The sequence below is a fragment of the Drosophila albomicans genome, unplaced genomic scaffold, assembly GCF_009650485.2.
Source record: "Drosophila albomicans strain 15112-1751.03 unplaced genomic scaffold, ASM965048v2 utg000065l_pilon, whole genome shotgun sequence".
NCBI lineage: Eukaryota > Metazoa > Arthropoda > Insecta > Diptera > Drosophilidae > Drosophila > Drosophila albomicans.
Genome location: NW_026263490.1, coordinates 15,344 through 21,288, shown reverse-complemented (window position 1 = coordinate 21,288; position 5,945 = coordinate 15,344). Strand labels below are relative to the sequence as shown.

At 37.8% G+C, this 5,945-nt stretch overlaps 2 non-coding genes across 2 annotated transcripts; both read left to right on the top strand.

Annotated features, from left to right (window-relative positions):
- The first annotated feature begins 2,055 nt into the window (after positions 1 to 2,055).
- LOC117577131 (small subunit ribosomal RNA) lies at positions 2,056 to 4,053 on the top strand. The gene has a single exon (XR_004573045.1). It is a non-coding gene; the product is annotated as a small subunit ribosomal RNA (ribosomal RNA).
- A 573-nt stretch (positions 4,054 to 4,626) lies between these two features.
- On the top strand, positions 4,627 to 4,805 carry LOC117577185 (5.8S ribosomal RNA). The gene has a single exon (XR_004573070.1). It is a non-coding gene; the product is annotated as a 5.8S ribosomal RNA (ribosomal RNA).
- Positions 4,806 to 5,945: the final 1,140 nt, after the last annotated feature.

The following is a 5,945-nucleotide window of genomic DNA, read 5'->3' as shown; positions in this document are numbered from 1 at the left end:
GATCGCGCATCTCCGCATCTGACATAAAAGCTTCTTCTGTTCGAGGTAAGATTGCAGAAATGCGTAATGGGGCTTTGAGCAGGTTTCTTTAAAGCTTAAGCAGTAGCCCTGGTGCCAGACTCTGTCGAAAGCTTGCCTTCACGTCAGCAATGTACGGCGCAAGGCAGTAGGTTCTTCTCCTCGAATGCGTCAGTATCACTTTGACTAACGGTGGCATTGTTCCGGGTGGAGTGAGAACGCCTGAAGCCAATCTGGTGATCCGGAATCACCCAGCTTCTTCCAGCACTGGCAATACTCTGCGCAAAAATACTCTTTCGAGTATTTTGGAGAGTATCGACAGCAAACTTATCGGACGATAAGAGCCAAGATTGGCTTCAGGTTTGCCAGGTTTGGGTATAAGAGAATTACCTCTGCTCGTTTCCAGATGGTTGGAAAATGTCCTAGCTGAAAGCACCTGCTGTATATGTTGGCGAGGAGTTGTAGGCAGGGAGGGGGAGAAGCTTAACAGCCAGTGCTTCAATGCCATCAGCGCCCGGCGATTTATTCGTCTTGAGTCCCTCGATCTCAAGTTTGACCTCATCCACCGAGACCATAGCTAGCTTCTTCGTTGTTGTTGGTGTTTTCATCTAATAGTTGTAGGGCACGTTGCGTAGCTAGAGATCCAGGTCGGTGCATCTTATTATCGGCTTGAAGGCTTCGCTGAGGTGCTCCACAAAAGCTTCAGCTCGTTCTTGCTCTGTGCGGCACCAGGCGCCACTAGCACGCTGGACTGGAGCAACTCTCTTAGTAGGTTCGTTTTATATGACGAGTGACCTGCCAAAGGTTGTGCTGTGGGTCTCCAGGCTCAACATTGGCCAGGACTCTTCAAACGAGCTCTGCCTGAGCTTTAGGAGCTTATCCTTAAGCTGCTTTGCGGCTCTGTTAAATACCCTTTTATCTCTAGGATTTCTGGATAGGAACCATACTCGTCGCAACCGTCCTCTTCTCAGCTACTAGCGTGGCGATCTCTGAAGACAAAGGTGTAGGACCCTCGTTGGTAGTCTGGGAGAGATTGGGGGTTCTGGGGGAAGCATGTGCTGCTGCGTTGTGCATGTGTGCGTGAGCTCGTTGATGGCGTGTTCACTTGCTCGTGGTGGTAAGATCTTGCACTGGTTGACATTTTCCGTTAGCCAGGCTTGTAGGATGCAGTCTCGTGCTCCTCTTGATCATCCTGGATGTGCAGCTTTTCTCAGTGCAGGGAGGTTCAGCCGCAGTTCCCACTGCGCTGTGGTCGGAGAAAAGGTCCGCGTTAGAAGACAACGAGACTTTGGCACTATCAAATCCTTTGGAGAGGGCCATGTCCAGGTATGTCCAACCTATACATGGTGGCAGTGTGTGCTCATCACGTATATATGTATTGGATGCATATATTTCAGTTTGCATATTAAGTAATAATTATGTTATTATTAATTAATTATTAGTCTCATCCGATATAAAAATTGATACTATTATATGGTTATATAATTATTCCTATTATATAAGCATATAATGTATTAAATGTCTTTTTCAAAAGAAGACGGTGTTTCGTAGCTAAAGAATTAATATTTTGTGAATAATTGAAAAATCCTCTAGGACACTATTGTGGACAGAGGTTTTTACTAATATAATATTGTCTACACGTAAATGCAGAATTAGATAAAATTATCAATTTGTCATCAAAAATAAAATAATTTTTTATTCAATTAAATGAATTTAAATTATAAATATGCATGTGTGATATAATATATTTAGTAAGTTGAAATAAAAATGATATTTTTGAACGATTATATGCATATATATTTTATATATAAGTATATATATTTATATAAACAATTGTGAATTATAACTAGCGAACGTGAATGCTATCTAATTATGGCCACATTCGTATAGTACATGTCAAGTATAACATATATATATATACAATTATTGAATATTATCGTTTGTTATTCAAAATATTTGTGAGTTGTCATGTATTTTACATATTTGAAGATTTATGTAATTATATTTTAAATATATTTACATAATGAAATGAACATTATTCTGGTTGATCCTGCCAGTAGTTATATGCTTGTCTCAAAGATTAAGCCATGCATGTCTAAGTACACACGAATTAATAGTGAAACCGCAAAAGGCTCATTATATCAGTTATGGTTCCTTAGATCGTTAACAGTTACTTGGATAACTGTGGTAATTCTAGAGCTAATACATGCAATTAAAACACGGACCTTCTGGAACGTGTGCTTTTATTAGGCTAAAACCAAGCGATCGCAAGATCGTTACACTGGTTGAACTCTAGATAACATGCAGATCGTATGGTCTCGTACCGACGACAGATCTTTCAAATGTCTGCCCTATCAACTTTTGATGGTAGTATCTAGGACTACCATGGTTGCAACGGGTAACGGGGAATCAGGGTTCGATTCCGGAGAGGGAGCCTGAGAAACGGCTACCACATCTAAGGAAGGCAGCAGGCGCGCGTAAATTACCCACTCCCAGCTCGGGGAGGTAGTGACGAAAAATAACAATACAGGACTCATATCCGAGGCCCTGTAATGGAATGAGTACACTTTAAATCCTTTAACAAGGACCTATTGGAGGGCAAGTCTGGTGCCTGCAGCCGCGGTAATTCCAGCTCCAATAGCGTATATTAAAGTTGTTGCGGTTAAAAACGTTCGTAGTTGAACTTGTGCTTCATACGGGTAGTGCAACTTACAATTGTAGTTAGTACTATACCTTTATGTATGTAAGCGTATTACCGGTGGAGTTCTTATATATAATTAGGTACTTGTACTTTTTTATATGTTCCTCCTATTTAAAAACCTGCATTAGTGCTCTTCATCGAGTGTTATTGTGGGCCGGTACAATTACTTTGAACAAATTAGAGTGCTTAAAGCAGGCTTCAAATGCCTGAATATTCTGTGCATGGGATAATGAAATAAGACCTCTGTTCTGCTTTCATTGGTTTTCAGATCAAGAGGTAATGATTAATAGAAGCAGTTTGGGGGCATTAGTATTACGACGCGAGAGGTGAAATTCTTGGACCGTCGTAAGACTAACTTAAGCGAAAGCATTTGCCAAAGATGTTTTCATTAATCAAGAACGAAAGTTAGAGGTTCGAAGGCGATCAGATACCGCCCTAGTTCTAACCATAAACGATGCCAGCTAGCAATTGGGTGTAGCTACTTTTATGGCTCTCTCAGTCGCTTCCCGGGAAACCAAAGCTTTTGGGCTCCGGGGGAAGTATGGTTGCAAAGCTGAAACTTAAAGGAATTGACGGAAGGGCACCACCAGGAGTGGAGCCTGCGGCTTAATTTGACTCAACACGGGAAAACTTACCAGGTCCGAACATAAGTGTGTAAGACAGATTGATAGCTCTTTCTCGAATCTATGGGTGGTGGTGCATGGCCGTTCTTAGTTCGTGGAGTGATTTGTCTGGTTAATTCCGATAACGAACGAGACTCAAATATATTAAATAGATATCTTCAGGATTATGGTGTTGAAGCTTATATAGCCTTCATTCATGGTGGCAGTAAAATGTTTATTGTGTTTGAATGTGTTTATATAAGTGGAGCCGTACCTGTTGGTTTGTCCCATTATAAGGACACTAGCTTCTTAAATGGACAAATTGCGTCTAGCAATAATGAGATTGAGCAATAACAGGTCTGTGATGCCCTTAGATGTCCTGGGCTGCACGCGCGCTACAATGAAAGTATCAACGTGTATTTCCTAGACCGAGAGGTCCGGGTAAACCGCTGAACCACTTTCATGCTTGGGATTGTGAACTGAAACTGTTCACATGAACTTGGAATTCCCAGTAAGTGTGAGTCATTAACTCGCATTGATTACGTCCCTGCCCTTTGTGCACACCGCCCGTCGCTACTACCGATTGAATTATTTAGTGAGGTCTCCGGACGTGATCACTGTGACGCCTTGTGTGTTGCGGTTGTTTCGCAAAAAGTTGACCGAACTTGATTATTTAGAGGAAGTAAAAGTCGTAACAAGGTTTCCGTAGGTGAACCTGCGGAAGGACCATTATTGTTTTAATGCATCTAACGTTAATAAATTAAATTTGTTTTTCTCTTTTAGGAATTGCAATATTTAATAAATTGTGTAACTAATAAATATAAATATTTTATTCAATCATATGAGATACAATTATGCAACATATAATAATTTAAATTAGCTAAAAACCGTTTTGTCATGTATTATTATTATTATATACTGTATTAAGAGTGTTTTATGTGTTTTGGATAAAATAAAAAACTGCGTGTATATGTACCATAATATACATGCGTTGCAAAATGTATTGTGCATATTCCAGTGCGCATACATTGGTTCGCAACACCTAAAGAAAAACAATGTTGTACCTGTTTGCAGGTTAACGCTTTACATATGTTGATCATAATAAATAAATTTAGCTAAAATATACTTGTCATATATCTTATTATTATCGATTATGTAAAACTAAGACATTTCGCAACATTTATTTAGGTATAAAAAAAAAAAAATTTTATTGAAGGAATTGATATATGCCTGTAAAATGGTGTATTTTTAATTTCTTTCAATAAAAATATTCTTGACGTAATGAAATAAAAAAAAAATTTGTATCACTCTAAGCGGTGGATCACTCGGCTCATGGGTCGATGAAGAACGCAGCAAACTGTGCGTCATCGTGTGAACTGCAGGACACATGAACATCGACATTTTGAACGCATATCGCAGTCCATGCTGTTATGTACTTTAATTAATTTTTTAGTGCTGCTTGGACTACATATGGTTGAGGGTTGTAAAGACTATGCTAAATAAGTTGTTTAAAATTTTTTCGGAATTTTAAGCACATTGTATATTATTGGATAATATAAGTGTGAATCTAAAAAGTTCTCGCTTAAGATATTCATAATATGAATTAATAAATGAAAATACTAAAACTCTGTTGCATGAGAAATTTGAAGAATTATATGTTCTTTATTCATTTCAAATAATATTGAGGAATGTCTAGCATAAAATATATTATTTTATAAACTAGAATTGCCTCTTATTAACGAATATGGTATAAAGAATAATTTTGTGAATATTATGGACCTTCAAGAAAAAAATAGTATATTTCAAAATAGGCAGAGAATTGTCTATAAGTGTAATTAAACAACCTCAACTCATATGGGACTACCCCTGAATTTAAGCATATTAATTAGGGGAGGAAAAGAAACTAACAAGGATTTTCTTAGTAGCGGCGAGCGAAAAGAAATCAGTTCAGCACTAAGTCACTTTGTCTATATGGCAAATGTGAGATGCAGTGTATGGAACGTCAATATTCTAGTATGAGAAATTAACGATTTAAGTCCTTCTTAAATGAGGCCATTTACCCATAGAGGGTGCCAGGCCCGTATAACGTTAATGATTATTAGATGATGTTTCCAAAGAGTCGTGTTGCTTGATAGTGCAGCACTAAGTGGGTGGTAAACTCCATCTAAAACTAAATATAACCATGAGACCGATAGTAAACAAGTACCGTGAGGGAAAGTTGAAAAGAACTCTGAATAGAGAGTTAAATAGTACGTGAAACTGCTTAGAGGTTAAGCCCGATGAACCTGAATATCCGTTATGGAAAATTCATCATTAGAATTGTAATATTTAATCAATATTATAACGATAGTGTGCATTTTTTCCATATAAGGACATTGTAATCTATTAGCATGTATGGAATTTATCAAACAATTTTGATAAGAGTTTATTTAAATTAGACATAAAATAAATTTCAAAAATTTGATAAAGTGCTGATAGATTATATGAGTACAGTGCGTTAATTTTTCGGAATTATATAATGGCATGATTATCATTGATTTTTATGTTTATTATATAAGCACTTGTATGATTAACAATGCGAAAAGATTCAGGATACCTTCGGGACCCGTCTTGAAACACGGACC